This window comes from Hevea brasiliensis, chromosome 2, assembly GCF_030052815.1.
Source record: "Hevea brasiliensis isolate MT/VB/25A 57/8 chromosome 2, ASM3005281v1, whole genome shotgun sequence".
NCBI classification, from domain to species: domain Eukaryota; kingdom Viridiplantae; phylum Streptophyta; class Magnoliopsida; order Malpighiales; family Euphorbiaceae; genus Hevea; species Hevea brasiliensis.
This window is the reverse complement of record NC_079494.1, coordinates 33,148,392-33,169,786: the sequence shown is the minus strand read 5'-3', so window position 1 is coordinate 33,169,786 and position 21,395 is coordinate 33,148,392. Positions and strand designations below refer to the sequence as shown.

The window sequence follows — 21,395 nt, the reverse complement described above, 5'->3', positions numbered from 1 at the left end:
TCACACGTAGGTACTAGAGAGCAGCAGCAGCAGTAGGGCCTAGATCGGACTTGGACCAGATCTACTACAGTGTGGGCTGTCACCTCATCAGTTATTTTTGGTAGGGCTCATGTACATTTTAGATTTTGCATTTTGGTATTGTATGTAATTAAATGATGTAAATAATTTTGGATTGTATATAAATTGTAAATATTGTACTTGACTCTATATGAATGAAATGAGTTATTTTATTTTCTTGAAATTTTATATGAGCATGATAAATGATATAATGAATGAATAGATAAAAAGAATATAAATTGTTTTAACAGGTAATAGGAAATCCACCATGCACTAAAAGAACAGAAGAAACTCTACCCGAGTCTCCATAAAAAATGAAATGGGATAAAAACAAAAAAATTTCTAAACATAAGATAATATAATTAAATTAATATTATACACGACAAGACAGGATAGGGTGCTCTGGCACTGAATGTAGCACACCTTGCTTGGCTAAGGTAGATGGGTGAGGGGTGTTACATTTATTGGTATGAGAGCAAAGGTTTAGGCGTTCCTAGGCATTCTTAGACAGAAAGATACAGTGTGTATAACATGCATGAGCACTTATTTAGGAGTCAAAGTGACACTAATGCAGATATGTTCTTTGTTTGTTTTATAGGATTGAAGGAGTCCGATCCTTCAAAGCAAGGATCTTTCAGACTCGAGGAGGAGGAGGTTGGTAGTCATGTACCTATTCCTAGTCATGAGTGAGACAGAAGAGAGGAGTCATCGCATGGTGCAGTGGGTAGAGCATAGCATGCTTTCTTGGAGCAGATGACCCAAATGCTCCGTCAGTTTATCGGGACCATTCCACAGCCACAGCCATAAACAGTACAGTGGTCCCCACTAGAGAAGTTGAGAAAATATGGGGCCATCGACTTTATGGGTAAGAAGGAAGATGACCCAGCTGCTACTAAGCATTAGCTAGAGCAAACTGAAAGAGTGTTGAAACAGTTACACTACACCCTAGAGCACTAGCTATAGTGCACTTTGTCATTACTACATAAGGAAGCCTATCAGTGGTGGGATACGGTGTCTAGAGTAGTGCAGCCGACAGTGCTTACTTGGAATTTCTTCTTGACTGAGTTCGAGAAGAAGTATATTAGTCATATATACTTAGAGGCCAGAAGGAGAGAGTTCTTAACTCTAAGGCAGAGGCAGCTCACGGTCTTTGAGTATGAGAGAGAATTTGTGAGGCTAGGAAGATATGCATGGGAGATAATGCCTACAGAGGCAGATCAGTGCCATAGGTTTGAAGATGGACTGAATGGTAATATGAGACTTATAGTGATGACACATGAGTATACCGACTTCTCCAAGTTAGTGGTTGTAGCTCTAAATGTTGAAAGAGTATGAAATGATAGCAAACCTAGAGAGATAGATAGCGAAAGTGGAGTTTTGGGCAAGGTCAATCCAGTACACTAGTTTCTGAGGGTCAGAGGCCTAAGGGTTCACCAGGCCAGGGCCAGAGATAGAGGTCTCAAATTACATAGAGAGGAGGACAGTCCATAGCATTAGTGGGGAGTTCTCCAAGCATCGTAGTAGAGGGATTAACCTCCATACCATTATGCGCCTATTGTGAGAGGAGGCACCAAGGAGAGTGCCGGTTGTTGACCGGGGGGTGCTTTCGATGCGGTGCTGCAGACCATTTTCTGCTAGATTGTCCCCATAGGAGTGTTCCCACTGCCCCACCACTGACTCAGAGATCTGCCCCTACAGGCTAGAGGGGTAAGCGTTTTACGAGGCCAAAGGTAATGGGTAGATCGCAAAGACTAGCTTCTGAGACCATTGACCGACCCGAGGCCCGAGTAGCAACTCGTGTGTATGCTATGAGGGCACAAGAGGAGCCAGAGCCAATAGATGCTGTCGAAGGTATATTTCTCATTATAATACTTTAGTATATGTAATGATAGACTCTGTATATGAAATAAAAGTAAATAGGTGCAGAACTAGTTGAGGATGAGATTGTAGAGCTAGATTTAGTAAGATAGACTAAAGAGACAGAGAGGTTGTAGTTTCTTGATTATTCACACAGGGTAAATTTTGAGGTTGAAATTTTTATTAGAGGGGGAGAATTGTAACGCCCTCACTTTAAGTAGTTCGTGCATTCTACTGTTTCGATGACTAATGTCTGTTTGGACAGCTAGGATGTCTGGAACTACACTCAAACTAGAGTGAGGAGGCATAAATTGACTTAATAAAGACCAAGAAAAATTAAGGAAAAATGAAAGAAATGAATTGCAAATGAGTTAAATGAGCCAGGGGCACAACGATGGGTCACCTCACCGGGAAGTGACTACAGAGACAGTTGCTGACCCCAGACCAGCGAGAAACCTTAGGAAAATAATTTTTAGGACTTAATAAAAGGTTTATTCAAGTATCAATGACATTAGAAATGTCATAGAAAATTTAGAAGAATTTATTTATTGGTACAGATTGAAAATAACCCGATGAGCATAACGAAGGGCATTTTAGTCATTTCTGTTAGTAGTATGCCCAAGAGCATATCATTTAGTATGTATCTTGTACATATTTTTATTAATAAAAGGCATTTCCACTTTTCTGTTTACATAATATATTTATGTGTAATAGAAAAGGTCCATTGATATTTTATTAGAAAGATTATTCTTAAGTTGTTAAGAATATGAGTGACAATATTTCTAGCACAAAGTATCATAAATAGGTTCACAATTGAGGATACTTCATAATAAGGACATGACTTATCTAGAAAGATTGTATTCATATTTATTCCCAAGTTATTTATATGAGATATAAATAAGATGGAATGGTGAGTCTCATGCCATATAACAAACATGATAGGCACTTATAAATGATAAGTAGGCCGAACCAGTGACGCTTATGACAAGCACATGGAGTTTACTCTTGTCAATTTTTTTTCATAAATCATATCAGTGCATATAATCTTTAGACCTGAGATAGCGCAGTTATCTTGTATATAGGTAGTTAGAGTTTGATACTATTTTCATACTTTTACTGTGCATGAGTATATGGGCATCTGTTGGCTCCTACTAGTTATATATGGAGGTAGGTGTTGATCAAGATGGAATCTGTTCCACTAAGTAAATAGAGATAAAATCTTATGTTCATTTAATTATTCTTGATGTTACAAGTTCCTGGCCAAGACAGATAGATTTATTCAGAAAAGAGTTTCTGATGAGAAAATCTTTTTAATCAGGAACTGGAATTAAAAGAGAACATAATATTCATAGCAAATGGAGTTTGACATAAACCATGACTCCCGCTTGAATTGGGATTTTGCAACAGAGAGATTCTAGTGCATGGTAACATATGATTATAGATTCATTTAAGGTAAGCCTTATTACATATTGGGTGGCCATGGCATGCCATGCTAGGTGTTAACCATGGTCTATGAGGTTCATAAAATGATTTGGAGAAATCATTTATGGTAAGAAAGAGTTCTGATGATATTAAGAGTTGATATCATGTCTCATTGCCAATTAGTGTTAGCCTAGTAAGTCACACACATACACAAGTAATCACCTATTTAAATATGATTTAATTAATTAATTAAAGAGTTTAATTGATTAATTAAATAGGTTTGGTTTGCAATCAAAATTGCAAAGTCCCTAGCATGACTTGAAACAAAATCTAGATTATTGGATGTATAGTATAAGTTAAATTTATATTTAAAGTGTTTAAATATGAATTTAATTAATAAGAAATTAATTAATAGATATTAATTAATTAATTTATATTTGATATAAATTAGAAGAAGAAAAAATAATTTTTTTGGGTTTAGAACTCAAAATTAAGACACTAGGGCATTTTGGTCATTTCACAGTGTGACACATGGCACCATGAGATGGTGACACATGGGATTACACATAAGCTTGCCAAATGTTTTTTTAATCATGTAAGATGATTAAAATCAAGATTAAATATAGGTTTGAAACTTGGCACAATGTGATTGGGTCACTTAAACCTAGAGCTAATCAAAGGGTGACATGTGGCAAGGGTTTAATGTGTTAACCTAGCTATATAAGTGTTGTTATGAAAAGAAAAACAACTAGCAGCCACTCCTCTCCTTTGTCACGCCATTTGGAGGCTCTTCATCTATTCTTCTTCATCTCTCATCAATTCAAAGAGATTAGCCATCAATCTCTTGAATTAAAAACACTATAAATTGTTTCTAGTGTCCTGTTTACATCTCTAATCTTTTAAAAGGCAGAACTTGAATTTCTAATTAATAGGAAAAGCTTTAGAAGCTGTTCAAGGGCTGCCATAGGTGTTCTTGGTGTGGACAAACTAGAGGGACAACATCTGGTGTCCTCAAGATAAATCTCAAAGGCGTAGACACGCTGCAGTGCATCATGAGGTTAGTGTAATCGTTCTTGATTTAATCTAGGATTCTAGAATTAATCTGATTAATTTTTAAAATCTTAAATGTCAAATACAGATCCAAAAACATATTAAAAGAGTTTTAATATGTTGTTTATCATTTAAATCAAATAGATAAAAATAAATCTTGCATGATGCATGTGACCCTAGGTGAAAATTTTTGAATTCAATGGTATAAACTTTTGTTTTTCACGCTTCCGTTCCTTCAATTTCAACCCCATAGTTGAATTTTAACCTAAATGCCAAGTGAAATGAGAGAGAATAAAATATTGAAAATAAATTAAAATCATGAAATTATGTAAGAGAATAAAATATTAAAAATAAATTAAAATCATGAAATTATGTATAGAAATAAGAAAAAAAAAAAAGAAGAAAGAAATAATATTATTACATTGACATGATGTCATATGACATCATAAAAAGGTGTTAACCAATTAAATTAAAACACATGCATATAAGAGATAAGAAAGGAAATTAAATGAGTCAAAATTTACCAAAGACCATTATTTTTTTCTTCCATGGAGAGTTGGCCGAACCACCTTGGTTTGTCCTCCCACCATTTTTTCTTTCAAGAGCTTGATTTCCATGCTTTTCTTCCCTCAAAACCTTAAATTATCTTCACTAAAATCCGTCCCCACATCAAGAGGAAGCTTTTGATTATCATAAAGTGAAGAAATTCAAAGGTTTATACAAGTCAAGAATTGAACCACAAAGAGGTTAGTGCATTAAACAACTTTCTCTTCTTCTTTAACTAGTAGAAGCATGCCAAACTAAGAGTAAATCTTAAGAAATAAAAAAAAAATATTGAGTTATGGGAACTTTAATTTTCGGCAGCCATAGGATGAATGATGAAGTGATGTTTTTAAAAGTGTTGAATTGGTTTGTGATGTGGATTGATGACCTTATATGCATTAGAACTTGAATTGCATTAAGTATGCTTGATATGGGAAACATTGAATTAGGGTTTTGACCTAATTTGGTACTTTTGCATTATGGCTTAAAATTGAGCATGTTGAGATGAATTGTTGGTCATTTGAAGTGCTATGAATGAAAAATTATAGTTTGGGGGTAAGGAGGATTGAATATAGGGAGTGCATGTTCTTTGCAAGAAATTTGGATTTATGAGTCTAGTGTTTTGTTTGAGCTATAATTAAAATTGTGTGACTCCAATTGCAATGAGTCCAATTGGATGTGAAACTAGACTCAAAACACCCCATTTTTCATGAAGAAAATATGCCCAAATTCTATCCATAAATTGACCAATTAACTATCCCAATCCGGATATCCAAACACTGAACCCAGAAAAATGAATTCATTTGGCCATAACTTTCTCTATACAGGTCCAAATGACCTGATTTTTGTGTCATTGGAAAGTTTAGACATAGGAATACAACTTTCATTAAGAACACCAAGCCCAGAAATGCCCCTAACCAAATGAAATTGCTAGCCCAAGTGACGTCATCAAACTGACCAGAACCATTCTGTCCAAAATTTTATGGACATAAGCCCACCCGACCATTTTTGGCAAAGTGGCCATAACATGGTTTATAAAAACTCAAATCCAATGATACCAGTGGCAAAATTTCCACAAGACATAGATCTACAACATTGATAATTTTACCAAAACCCAAAAACTAAGGAAACTAGGTCAATTTACTAGGTTAAGTCAATATATGAATTCTGAAAATTACCTAAGTGGTCATTTGACCCTAGAACACTCATTTAGTCTTATCTACCACTAGAAAACTCCAACCATACTGATCTGGAACCCTAAGAAATAGGGCTCCAACTTTGTTTTAGATTAGCCCTCAAATTATGAGCATAAGAACCCTAAAATGGAGGTTAAATTTACTAACCTAAACCTGGACCCTGAGGACACAGGGTACCTGAGTTCAGGCCAGTGATTTAGCCATAACTAATTCTAAAAAATTTGGAAAATTGTAATTAAAATTTTTGAGTAACCATAAGATATAGGGTAATAGCTTTTATGAAGAACATTAGGCCTAAAAATGACTGTAACATATCCAATTAATTAGACTAAGATAGACTTTACAATCTATCTAATTCTTAACCTAGAAAAAGACAGTGAACAAGTTATGGTTATTTGACCATAACATGAGTTCTAAAACTTCAAATAACATAATTCAAAAAGGAAAGCAAAGACAAGACATTGAGGGACAATTCCATAAAGGAAGTATAGCCAAACAGTGGCTACATCTTGGCCAAATTGCTAGGTGAATCTAAGATACTAAACTTGGACCTTGAGAAAGGTTCCTAATATGATTTGGCATATATTGATGAAATAAATTACAATAACTTACTAAGCATGAAAATGACGTGAACCAATGAAACTATGAGCATTAAATAACATTATTTTGCCTATAGTACACCTAGACTCATTTATATAGCTTGGATCGATTGGTATACCAATTAGGGATTTAGTACTGCTCACATGAATAAATATTGACAGACAACATATGTCTGAAATGGTTGTTCTACTGGCTTTATGCCTGCCCGTTGGCCATAGTGCCTATTATTATTACTGGCTTATGCCTACTCGCTAGCTTTGTGCCTGACATGACCGTTATATACTGGGTAAACATACGGATGTCGAACTAGTATACTCCCGTGTATCCAGGCTTTATAGTCTGTCATAGGTTACTTAGGCACAGTTATGAGAAATAAAATTTTAAATTCAAACAAGTACATGAGAAAACCATTAATATAAATTATATAAGACCGAATATAATATACATGAATAAAAAGATCGTAATTAACTTAATTGCTTCCAAAGTTTTATAAACATATAAAAGACTATAAATTCATATAATTGTATATTTCTTTATAATGTCACACGCAGGATAATTATTTCAATTATTTCGAAAATGTTATTTCAATTTATGTACCACTAAGCAATATGCTTAGCGCGTTGGTTCTTACCAAGCGTAGGTACTGGAAAGCAGCAGCAGCAGTAGGGCGTAGACTGGAATTAGACCAGATCTGCTACATTGTGGGTTGTCACCTCATCAGTTATTTTTTGTAGAGCTCATGTACATATTAGATTTTGCATTTTGGTATTATATGTAATTAAATAATGTAAATAATTTTGGATTGTATATAAATTGTAAATATTGTACTTGACTCTATATGAATGAAATGAGTTATTTTATTTTTCTAAAAATTTATATGAGCATGATAAATGATATGATGAATGAATAGATGAAAAGAATATAAATTGTTATCACAGATAACAGGAAATCCGCCATGCACTAAAAGAACAGAAGAGACTCTACCCGAGTCTCCACAAAAAATGAAATGGGATAAAAAAAAAATTCTACACATAAGATAATATAATTAAATTAATATTGTATATGACAAGACAGAATAGGGTGCTCTGGCACCAAATGTAGCTGATGTGTGTCGAATCCACCATAAATTAAATTAACTGAAATCACCAATTATGAAATATTTTTTGCAGTAAGTGGTAAATCCAGGTTGAACCCTAGAGACTGAATTATTAAATGTTGTGCATTTCTATAATGGAAAAAGAAACAAAGGTTGGGGGGCTTAATTTGCAATCCAAAGAAGAAATCAAAAATCCAAAATTAAGATTTTAAATTAAATAAGAAACTCTCGAATTAAACAAACTTCAGTCCAAGGTAATTCGCATTCCAATGCATTGATTTGATCATAGATAAAAGTAATACAATTATCTCTTATTGAATACTTAACGTAGATTTACCAAACAGTGAGGTAAAATCCCTAACTTCCCTATACTCATCAATTTGAGCCCAGCACCCTTGTTGACTCTAATTATTAACTGAATTGGTACTAAGCAATCCTCATCAAATTAATAACTGCTTTAAGAATAGGAAGTAGCTAAGCTGAACAATAATTTATGAAGCGTAAATCATTTAATTCACTTTATTGTTTCCTTAGGTTATTATCGAAAATTGGGGTCATAATCAATAAAACCTAATTGCTACTTATGTTCAATCTTACACAATAATTACGAATTATGAAAATGAACTAGCAATTGACCACATCAAACAATTAACTAATAGGCCTTTTTAGCACATCATTCAATAGATTAAAGACAATTAAATCAGAAAACAATAGATATTCAAAAGACATAAATTAAATTAAGAACCTGGTCTCATAAATCAAGCAAAAGAACTTGAATCCCTTGAACTGAATTAAAAACTTAGCCACTCATGTTCATGGCTTACATAAAAATTAAAGAAGAAAATTGAAGAAATCTAGAATGTGAATAGAGAACGAAAGTCTAATTCTCTCTTTTCGAGAGGCTGCTCCATGGTCCCTTGTGTTGGCTGCTGCCTCTTCTATTTATAATAAATAGTCTAGGGTTAGGTTTTTAGAGTCTCTATCAAAAACTGCAACTGGAACAAAATCAGGAAACTGATTGTCGATGGATACACGACCCATGTATCATTACACAACCCAGGGCCGTGTAACTTACTGGAACTGAATGGGTATGTCTTGCATTGGCACAGAAGTTTACACAGGTCTCCAGGATTTACACGGCCCGTGTACTTTGTTTTTTCCTCGATTCTTTGGATTTCTTCTGGTAGAATGTTACAGGGGTCTGTGGTTGTGCTTAATGACCCGTGTACTTTGTATCAACAACACTTCTCAATCCTTCAACCTTTCCAAGTTTCCTTCCACACTTTTATGTTCTGGGACTTCACCAAAACCCTAAAAAATATAGCAAGAGTCAAATTAATGCAAATGCTAAAAATTTTTCCATTTAACACAATTATTTCAACAACTCTCTAAACATATGCCTAATAGATAATTATACTTTAATCAACTAAATTAGGCATAAAGATACCGTAGAAACATTAAATGTGATGGAAGTAAAATTAATAAATTATGCACTTATCAAATTCCCCCACACTTATTCCATGCTTGTCCTCAAGCATGACTTTAATTCTCAATCAACTCCACTTAGAAGTTCCTTAACTTCACCCTATCAAAACATTCTCTAATAAGAGATTAAAAGTTTGAAAAAAGAGGCAAGTAAAGTAATAACCATCACAATAAATTCTATTAACACCATACCAATATATCAATAATTTTCCAAAACAAAATAAAATGCTTAAAACCAATTAAGCTCACACAGTTAAAGTTCCATAAAATTTTAAATCAATACACACCAAAACACAATGCTAATTTATCAAGGCACAACAATTATAGCCCTTTGCAATTCTTATGGGAGATAGAAATGCCCTTTTTTTTATTTGAAATTGGTACTTCTCTCTTGCCACAATTATCACTTTTTTTTTATTATTTCAACTGTTACCTTAAGAAAAGTACCTTGCTCATATCCTAGCTAGCTTTTGGCCTAAGAATCGACATGGGGTTTATTAAGACCCCTGGTTAGTTTGCTTAACTAAAATAGCGGAGCAATTTTCAAGTTCAACCTTTCATTTCCCCTAATTTATGCATCTATATATTATAAAGTGCCCTGATAGATTAAACAAAGTTCTGAAATATGTATGACACTAGTTTAAAGCATACATAACTAATCATTTCACCATTAAATCAAGCCTAAATTATTTATGCAAGAAAAAATTTCTCTATGGTATGGAGAAAAGGGAAAATCCATTATTAAAGTTATTACTACGTTGCCTATAATCTCAAAAATTCAATCTAAAATAGAAAAGTCATTTCAAGGACAAAGCACTTCTCTCCGAGAGTTAATATAGAATCATGAATCAAGCTTATCAGAATAATTTTTTTTTTTTAACAATTAAAAAGATTGTAGCAACAAATTTCTCCTCCCCCCAACTTAAAACTTACATTGTCCCCAATGTAAAGCCCAAATGCAAAAGAAAAGGAAAAAAGAATGCTAGAAAATAAAATAAGATAAGGGAAAGAAAACAAATCTGATTGTGGTTAACAAGCCACCCATGGATTACCTCCTAAGAAGCGCTTTTGTTTATCGTCGTTAGCTTAGCATGGCAAAGCTCCTTAATCCACTGAATGCTCCTAAAACCCCTCATAAAATGGCTTGATTCATGACCATTGACCTTGAACACTTTGTTAGTTCCTAAACTTTGAATTTCAACTGCACCATTAGGAAACACATTAGTAGCAACAAAAGGTCCAATCCAACGAGAACGCAACTTACCAGGCATAAGCTCAAATATGGAATTATACAATAAAACTTTTTGCCCAATCACAAACTGCTTCCTTAGTTTGTCATGGAATGCCTTTGTCTTTTCTTTGTAGATCCTAGAATTCTCATAAGCCTTAAGGCGAATTTCCTCTAATTCATGCAAATGTGATTTTCTTTCTAACTCATCCTCCATGCTTAACTCAAAAACATCCTGCACAAATGTATGAACAACATCAATAGTAAAAACAAAATGATTATCAGCAGGATAATTTATGGCATCAAAGATATTAAATTTGACAGTCTCTCCATCAAACTCCATAGTTAAGGTACCCTCATCCACATCAATTTTTGTCTTGGCAGTTTTTAGGAAAAGTCTTCCAAACAAATTTAAAGCTGAGTTTGATGAGAGAGCACTATTATCCTCCATATCCAAAATGTAAAAATCTGCAGGAAAAATCAATCCACCAACCTGCACCAACACATCCTCAACTACTCCCAATGGGTAAGCATTATAATGATCAGCTAACTGAATAATGACACTGGTTTCTTTCAAAGGACCCAAATTCAAAGTTTGAAAAACTGAATTTGACATAAGTTTAATAGATGCTCCTAAATCTGCCATTGCATTTTGAAATTTAGAATCACCTATTTTGTAGGAAATAGAAAACGAACCTGGATCCTTACACTTAGGGGGTAATTTTCGCTAAATGAATGCTGACACATTTTCTGCCACACTAATCTTCTCATTATTTCTCAACTTGCGCTTTGTAGTGCATAATTCCTTAAGGAATTTAGCATACTTGGGAACTTGTTTGATCACATCAAGTAAAGGTATATTCACCTCCACCTTCTTGAAAGTCTCCAAAATTTCTTTCTCTTGTTCTTCTCTCTTAGTCTTAGTCAACCTACAGGGAAATGGAGGAAGAACGGAATTATTAACCTTATTCAGTTTAGGTTCAGTACTTACCTCAACTTCAGGAACTTCAGACTCTTTTGCTCCTTGCTTCTCCTTTTTCATTGGCTCATGTGGAGTCTGGTTATCAACTTCTTTCCCACTCTGCAACAGTATAGCACTCGCATTTTCTCTGGGGTTCATGACTATTTGTGATGGAAGCCTTCCAGAACCTTAGGCTTCCAGCTTACTCACAGATGAACCTAACTAACCAATCTGCCTTTCTATATTTTGAATGCTATTTCTGGTCTCCTTTTAAAACTGTTGTGTATTGTTAGCCAAAGCCTTAACAATTTCATCAAGTGACATACCTTGATTTGAGGGAGGCGAAGGTGGTAAATTCACTTGTCTCTGCTGCTGGTATTGGTATTGCACCGGTTGATTCCCATAACTCAAATTGGGATGATCTCACCATTCTGGATTATAAGTATTAGAAAAGGAATTATATCTGCGTTGTGGCTGTCCATAATGTCCTACTACATTAGTATATTGCATTGATTCATCCTCTTGTAATGCAGGACACATGCCAATAGTATGACCCGAACCCGAACAAATCCCACATACCTTAACAGTTTGCATATTCCCTACAGCCAACTGCCTCACCAAAGAAGTTAAATCAGAAATTTATTTCTCAAGGTTAGATGTACTTACCTGGTTAACCTTCATAGGTGTGTGATCCATTCTCATTCCAAACTGCTGAGAATTTGCTGCCATGTTGGCAATCAGCCTCCATGCCTCTTCTGGTGTCTTGTCAACCAAAGCTCCTCCACTAGCAGCATCTATCATACTATGGTCCATTGGTAGAAGTCCCTCATTGAAATACTAAATCAGAAGCTGCTCACTTATTTGATGATGGGGACAGCTTGCACACAATTTCTTAAATCGTTCCCAATACTCATACAAGCTCTCTCCATTGTACTGCCTGATGCCATAAATTTCTTTTCTTATGTTGGCAGCACGAGAAGCGGGAAAATACTTCTCTAGAAATATCTGCTTCATCCCATTCCATGAGTTCACAGATTTGAAAGGAAGGTAATATAACCAATCCTTAGCTGTGCCTTCCAGTGGGAAAAGAAAAGCTCGAAGCTTTATTTGATCCTCTGAAACTCCTTGAGGTTTCATGCTGGAATGCACAACATAAAATTCTTTTAAATGCTTATGTGGATCCTCACCTGCAAGACCATGAAACTTAGGCAACAAATGGATTAGTCCAGATTTTAACTCAAAAGCAACATTTAAGGCAGGGTATTGAATACACAAAGGCTGTTGGTTTAGATCACGAGCAACCAACTCTTTCAAGGTTCTAGCAACCCTAGTTTCGTTTTCAGAATTTGAATCCAAATTCGAATCCAAACTTAACTCCCCTAGAGATTGGACTCCTTTAGATGTACTCAAAATCTACTTAGCCTGCATAGCCAATTTTCTCAACTATTTAGCTATTTTTTTTACTTCTGGATCAAAAATCAACTCACCAGATTAAGAAGTTATTGTCATAAACAAAAACAAATGAAAGTAAAAATAGAAAAATGCCTCAAAACCCTAGAAAATAATTGAATTTGGCCTCAAGAGGGTGGGGCCAAGGAATCCTATGAATTGATTGGTCTTGATTAGAACGTCGTTTCCTTCAAAACAGGTATGGGCCGCCCTCCAAATTCAACCAAACTTCTTGATTAATAGTAACACCATATTTTTTTGTTCTTTTCGAAAACCTAAAAACAGCAACAACTCACAAACAAAATTAATAATAGAATATCCACTACAAATTAAATTAACTAAAATCACCAATTATGAAATATTTTCTGCAGTATTAGATTTTGCATTTTTGGTAGGGCTCATGTACATATTAGATTTTGCATTTTTGTATTGTATGTAATTAAATGATGTAAATAATTTTGGACTGTATATAAATTGTAAATATTGTACTTGACTCTATATGAATGAAATGAGTTATTTTATTTTCTTGAAAATTTATATGAGCGTGATAAATGACATGATGAATGAATAGATGAAAAGATATAAATTGCTTTAACAGGTAACAGAAAATCCACCATGCACTAAAAGAACAAAAGAACTCTACCCGAGTCTCCATAAAAAATGAAATGGGATTAAAAAAAAAAAATTCTACACATAAGATAATATAATTAAATTAATATTGTACATGACAAGACAGAATAGGGCGCTCTGGGAATGTAGCTTATGGGTGTCGAATCCACCATAAATTAAATTAACTGAAATAACCAATTATGAAATATTTTTTGTAGTAAGTGGTAAATCAAGGTCAAACCCTAGAGACTGAATTATTAAATTTCGTGCATTTGTGTAACGGAAAAAGAAACAAAGGTTGGGGGGGGGGGGGGAGGGTTAATTCACAATCCAAATAAGAAATCAAAAATCCAAAATTAAGATCTTAAATCAAATAAGAAACTCTCGAATTAAACAAACTTCAGTCCAAGGTAATTCGCATTCCAACGCATTGATTTGAACACAGATAAAAGAAATACAATTATCTCTTATTGAATACTTAACGTAGATTTGCCAAACAGCGAGGTAAAATCCCTATACTCATCAATTTGAGCCCAGCACCCTTATTGACTCTAATTATTAACTGAATTGGTATTAAGCAATCCTCATCAAATTAATAACTGATTTAAGAATAGGAAGTAGTTAAGCTGAATAATAATTTATGAAGCATAAATCATTTAATTCACTCTATTGTTTCCTTAGGTTATTATCGAAAACTGGAATCATAATCAATAAAACCTAATTGCTACTCATGTTCAATCTTACACAATAATTACAGATTATGAAAATGAATTAGCAATTGACCACATCAAACAATTAACTAATAGGCCTTTTTAGCAAATCATTCAATAGATCAAAGACAATGAAATCAGAAAACAATAGATATTCAAAAAGACATAAATTAAATTAAGAACCTGGTCTCACAAATTAAGCAAAAGAACTTGAATCTCTTGAACTGAATTAAAAACTTAGCCATTCATGTTCATGGCTTACAGAGAAATTAAAGAAGAAAATTGAAGAAATCTAGAATATGAATAGAGAACGAAAGTCTAATTCTCTCTTTTCGAGAGGCTGCTCCATGGTCCCTTGTGTCGGCTGCTGCCTTTTCTATTTATAATAAATGGTCTGGGGTTAGGTTATTAAAGTCTCTGTAAAAAACTATAACTGGAGTAAAATCAGGAAACTGATTGTCGATGGATACACAGCCCATATATCACTACACGGCCCTAACTTACTGGAGCTGAATGGGTATGTCTTGCATTGGCACAGAAGGTTACACGGGTCTATATGATTTGTTAGTAGTATGCCCTAGAGCATATCATTTAGTATGTATCTTGTACATATTTTTATTAATAAAAGGTATTTTCACTTTTCTGTTTACATAATATATTTATGTGTAATAGAAAAGGTCCATTGATATTTTGTTAGAAATATTATTCTTAAGTTGTTAAGAATATGAGTGACAATATTTTTAGCACAAAGTATCATAAATAGGTTCACAATCGAGGATACTTCATAATAAGGACATGACTTATCCAGAAAGATTGTATTCATGTTTGTTCCCAAGTTATTTATATGAGATATAAATAAGATGGAATGGTGAGTCTCATGCCATATAACAAACATGATAGGCACTTATAAATGATAAGTAGGCTGAACTAGTGACACTTATGACAAGCACATGGAGTTTACTCTTGTCAATGTTTTGTTATAAATCATATCAGTGCATATAATCTTTAGACCTGAGATAGCACAGTTATCTTGTATATAGGTAGTTTGAGTTTGATACTGCTTTCATACTTGTACTATGTATGGGTATATGGGCATGTGTTGGCTCCTACTAGTTATATATGGAGGTAGGTGTTGATCAAGATGGAATCTGTTCCTCTAAGTAAATAGAGATAAAATCTTATGTTCATTTAATTGTTCTTGATGTTTCAAGTTCCTGGCCAGGACAGATAGATTTATACAGAAAATAGTTTCTGATGAGAAAATCTTTTTAATCAAGAACTGGAATTAAAAGAGAACATAATAATCATAACAAATGGAGTTTGACATAAACCATGACTCCAGCTTGAGTTGGGATTTTATAACAGAGAGATTCTAGTGCATGGTCACATATGATTATAAGTTCATTTAAGGTAAACCTTATTACTAATTGGGTGGCCATGGCATGCTATGCTAGGTGTTAACCATGGTCTATGAGGTTCATAAATGACTCTAAATCATTTATGGTAAGAAAGAGTTCTAATGATATTAAGAGTTGATATCATGTCTCATTGCCAATTAGTGATGAGCCTAGTAAGTCACACACATACACAAGTTATCACCTAATTAAATATGATTTAATTAATTAATTAAAGAGTTTAATTGATTAATTAAATAGGTTGGATTTGCAATTAGATTGCAAAGTCCCTAGCATGACTTGAAACCAAATCTATATTATTGGATGTATATTATAAGTTAAATTTATATTTAAAGTGTTTAAATATGAATTTAATCAATGAGAAATTAATTAATAGAGATTAATTAATTAATTTGTATTTGATATAAATTAGAAGAAGAAAAAATAATTATTTTGGGTTAAGAACTCAAAATTAAGACACAGGGGCATTTTGGTCATTTCACAGTGTGGCACGTGGCACCATGAGATGGTGACACATGGGATTACACATAAGCTTGCCAAATGTTTTTTAATCATGTAAGATGATTAAAATCAAGATTAAATATAGGCTTGACACTTGGCACAATGTGATTGGGTCACTTAAACGTAGAGCTAATCAAAGGGTGACATGTGGCAAGGGTTTAATGTGTTAACCTAGCTATTTAAGTGTTGTTATGAAAAGAAAAATAACCAGCAGCCACTCCTCTCCTTTGTCACGCCACTTTGAGGCTTTTCATATATTTTTCTTCATCTCTCATCAATTCAAAGAGATTAGCCATCAATCTCTTGAATTAAAAACACTAGAAATTGTTTCTAATGTCCTGTTTACATCTCTAATCTCTTAAAAGGCAGAACTTGAATTTCTAATTAATAGAAATGGATTTAGAAGCTATTCAAGGGCTGCCATAGGTGTTCTTGGTGTGGACAAGCTAGAGGGACAACATCTGGTGTCCTGAAGATGAATCTCAAAGGCGCAGATACGCTGCAGTGCATCAAAAGATTAGTGTAATTGTTCTTAATTTAACCTAGGGTTCTAAAATTAATCTGATTAATTTTAAAATCTTAAATGGCAAATACAGATCTAAAAATATATTAAAAAAGTTTTAATATGTTGTTTATCATTGAAATCAAATAGATAAAAATAAATCTTGCATGATGCATGTGACCCTAGGTAAAAATTTTTGAATTCAATGGTATAAACTTGTGTTTTTCACGCTTCCGTTCCTTCAATTGGTATCAGAGCCACTATATTTGCCATTTAGATTGTTGATTATATGATTTAATTGTGTGTTTGATCATGAGATCAAAGGTTCATTGCTGGTTGGAAAGCCAAGGTGGCGGCACAAATGATGAACACCATGATGTGCATGGTTGATGCACCACAATGGTGTGCAAAGGTAAATGGATGGTGAATGTGCAATTGTTGTATGATCTAAGATCCATTTTATGTCTAATTAAATTGTTTAATTAGAATTTTTATCACACAATTAAATTATGATTCAAATCAGAATTTTAAAAATTGTTTGAATGTGATTCAAATCTGAATTTTAAAAGTTATTTGAATGTGATTCAAATCTGAATTTTTAAAGTTGTTTGAATCATATTTAAATCTGATTTTTTAAAATTGATTGAATAAAATTCAGATCTGATTTTTTAAAAAATGTTTGAATGTGATTCAAATCTGATTTTTTAAAAAATGTTTGAATGTGATTCAAATCTGAATTTTTAAATTTGTTTGAATGAGATTCAAATCTGAATTTTTAAATTTATTTGAATCATATTCAAATCTGGATTTTTTAAGTTGAATATGAGATATTCAATTTAATTTAAGTATGTATATTTTATTTAATTATTAAATAGTGATATGCATGATGGATGATCATGGACTATAAAAGACCAATGTGATTGGATTTATTTCTTTTATGTTTCTTTGGGATTGTAAATTAATTAATTTATTTTGGGCATGTATTATTAAGTTTGTAATAATTTTTGGGTTGTAATTTCATTTATTTAAGTTCTTGTAAATTCGCCTTGGTATGCCAAGGATTACTATGTAATATTAGATTGCAAGAAGTTCAAGGAGGTCAAGAGTATTGGTGGGACCAGTGGGAGGAATTCAAGATCAAGTTTTGATTATGTACTCCTTCAGCAACTCTTGTAAAATGAATGAATGAAATGCACTTAGGAATGCCCTAATTCAATTCTTGGTGGCTCAGAATTGAATCCCTTAGAAAGTCCATGATCATACCATATTTATTGCTTATCCATGAATGCATGAGATGTATGGGAATGTATGCTATTATATGATATATGCATGCTAATTGGATAATGTGCAAAGTGAGACCTTAATAGTAATTAGAATGGCAATAAAATCTTCCAAACAAATGATTAAGTTGGAAATGCTATAATTAAAGTAATTATAATATAGGCCCTCCATTGGGGCAATTATTTTAAGAAATTTTAAATAGTTGCATAAGATGCAATTAATTTAAGAGATTTTCTTAAGAATAATTGTTAAGCATGAGATGTTGTAAATATGTAAATGGTTTGGTGGCCAATATTGGATGTACCTGAGGACATTAAAATTATTTGCATAATTACTGGCTCAATGGGATCAACTTAACTAATGCAAGATAAGTCAATAATGGATGTACCTGAGATTTTGAGCATTAGGGGCTAGGTAAAGGATTGAACCTCACATGAGATGTGATGGGCAAGGAGTTGCTCACTTATAGTTTATTGTATTTCTAATAATGGATGTACCTGAGGATGATCAATAGAATTATAAGAATTCAATCACCCACTAGAAATCCATCCAACTAGGATTTCTGTTTTCTACTTTGGAAGTGTAGGATTTGCTATGTTAGTGGGAGGACCAATTTGATTAAAAGACCATAATCATTTTGGTTAATTACATGATACATTTACTAATTAATCTGGTTATTTTCTGTAGTTAATTTTCTGATAAAAATGAGCACAAAACAACCACTACCATCCAATATCCTTACAAGCATACTTGATCGTAATAGGTTGACAGGACCTAATCTGTCTGATTGGCTAAGAAATTTGAAACCTGTCCTGAACCTTGAACATATAGGATATGTTCTAGATTCAAATGTTCCTGGTCCCTTACCTCCAGAGGCCACACAAGAGGAACATGAAACTTTGGACAAGTGGAAGGAGCATGATATGAGAGTTAAGTGTTACATGCTTGCTTCCATGAGTAATGAGTTACAGAAGCAGCATGAAAACATGCAGAGTACGAGTGAGATCCTCCTTCACCTACAAGAGTTGTATGGTGAGCACAGCAAGAATGCTAGGTATGAGATATCTAGACAGCTATTCCGTATAAGGATGTCTGAGGAACAGAATGTTGGGGATCATGTCCACAAGATGATTCGGCTAATTGAGCAGTTGGAACATCTTGACTTCAACATGGATTTCCAACTACAGACGGATTTGATCCTTCAGTCCCTTCCTGAGTCTTTTGGGAATTTTGTGACAAATTTCCATATGACTCAACAGGAATGCACCTTAGCTGATTTACTCAACATGTTGGTTATTGCCCAAAAGAATATGCCGGGTAATAAAGGAAAAGAGGTAGCTTTGATTGCATCTTCTTCTGCTGGAAAGTCCAACAACAAGAAGGGCAATAAGAAAAAGAAACCTCAGATTCCTGGTCCTTCCAAGAAAATAGCTAAACAGAAAAGGAAGACCAAAGCTGACAAAGGGCAAAGGAAAGTGTTTCCACTGCCAACAGGAAAGTGTTTCCATTGAAAACAGGAAAGTGTTTCCATTGCCAGTAAGAAAATGTTTCCACTGGCCAGAGTATAGCAATCTAAAAGAATGCAATGCCATGGTGAAAACCAACTCAAGTTCAAAATATATTTGGACCTTAAGGTTATGCCATGTTGCAGAAGATAGGATTGCAAAACTGGAGAAAATGGGGATTTTATCCTCATTGGGCTCTGAGCCTACTCCAACTTGTGAATCTTACCTTTTGGGCAAAATGACTAGATCACCCTTTGTTGGACAAGGGCTAAGAGCTGAAAATATTTTGGAGCTAATACATAGTGATGTATGTGGTCCACTTAAGGAAATGGCTAGAGGGGGCTTTCATTATTTTATTACCTTTACTGATGATAAATCAAGGTTTGGGTATTTGTATTTGATGAAATACAAACATGAATCTTTTGAAAAGTTCAAAGAATTTAAATTTGAAGTAGAAAATCAAATAGGAAAGAGTATTAAAGCTCTTCGATCAGATCGTGGAGGTGAATATTTGAGTACTGAATTTGATGAATACTTGAGAGAGCATGGCATTGTTTCTCAGCTGACTCCTCCAGGAACGCCACAACTGAATGGTGTATCTGAAAGGAGAAATCGTACCCTATTGGATATGGTACGTAGTATGATGAGCTATACTGATATGCCAATCTTCTTTTGGGGATTTGCATTAGAATCAGCTTTGTATATTCTGAATAGGATTTCATGAAAATCAGTTTTTTTCACACCTTATGAGATATGGCATGGAAGAAAACCAAGTCTTAAGCATATTAAGATTTAGGGTTGTCCAGCTTATATCAAAAAGCTGAACAATGATAAATTGGAGACCAGATCAGAAAAAGGACGATTTGTTGGATATCCAAAAGATAGTTTTGGATATCCAAAAGATAGTTTTGGATATTATTTTTATTTTCCTACTTCACAAAAGGTTATGATAAGTAGAGATGCCACATTTCTTGAACAACAGTTTGTTCAAGAAGGAGGCAAAGGAAGGCAAATAGAGTTAGAATTGGAGAATTATGACCAACCAACAGATCAGATGGATATAGATCCAACTAGTCAACCTCTACCCGTTGATGAAACATCTACAGCTGTTCCTCGTAGAATAACCAGGGTATCTCACCCACCAGTGAGATAAGGTTTTCTTCATGAAGAAGAACAAGAGTTGTCTACTCATGAAGAAGTAGATCATGGAGATGATCCACTTACTTATGAAGAAGCTATATCAGATATAGACTCTTCAAAATGGATTGATGCTATGAAATCCGAGATTGATTCCATGTATAAGAATCAAGTTTGGGATCTTGTTGACCCACCTGAAGGTATTGTACCTATAGGGAACAAATGGGTTTTCAAGAAGAAAATTGGTTCTGATGGAAAGGTAGAGACCTATAAGGAAAGGCTAGTAGCGAAAGGGTTTCGCCAAAGGTAAGGAATCGACTATGAGGAGACTTTCTCGCCTGTTGCCATGCTTAAATCAATTAGGATCTTATTAGCAATAGCTGCATACTATGATTATGAGATTTGGCGGATGGATGTCAAACGACTTTTCTCAATGGTTACATTGAAGAAAACATTTTCATGGAACAACCTAGGGGTTTTGAATCCCAAGATGGTTCCAAGGTATGCAAGCTAAAGCGATCCATTTATGGGTTGAAACAAGCTTCGAGGAGTTGGAACATCCGTTTTGATGAAGCCATTAAATCCTTTGGTTTTATCAAAAATGAGGATGAGCCATGTGTATATAAGAAGGTTAGTGACAGAGCTATCACTTTCCTTGTCTTATATGTGGATGACATATTGTTGATGGGTAATGACACAGGTATGTTGACAACTATAAAGGTATGGTTGTCAAATACATTCTCCATGAAAGACTTAGGGGAGGCAACCTATATTCTTGGGATTCGCATCTA

The 21,395-nt window shown here is 34.0% G+C and overlaps 1 non-coding gene across 1 annotated transcript; it reads left to right on the top strand.

Annotated features, from left to right (window-relative positions):
- The first annotated feature begins 12,354 nt into the window (after positions 1 to 12,354).
- Positions 12,355 to 12,461, top strand: LOC131178029 (small nucleolar RNA R71). The gene has a single exon (XR_009147160.1). It is a non-coding gene; the product is annotated as a small nucleolar RNA R71 (small nucleolar RNA).
- Positions 12,462 to 21,395: the final 8,934 nt, after the last annotated feature.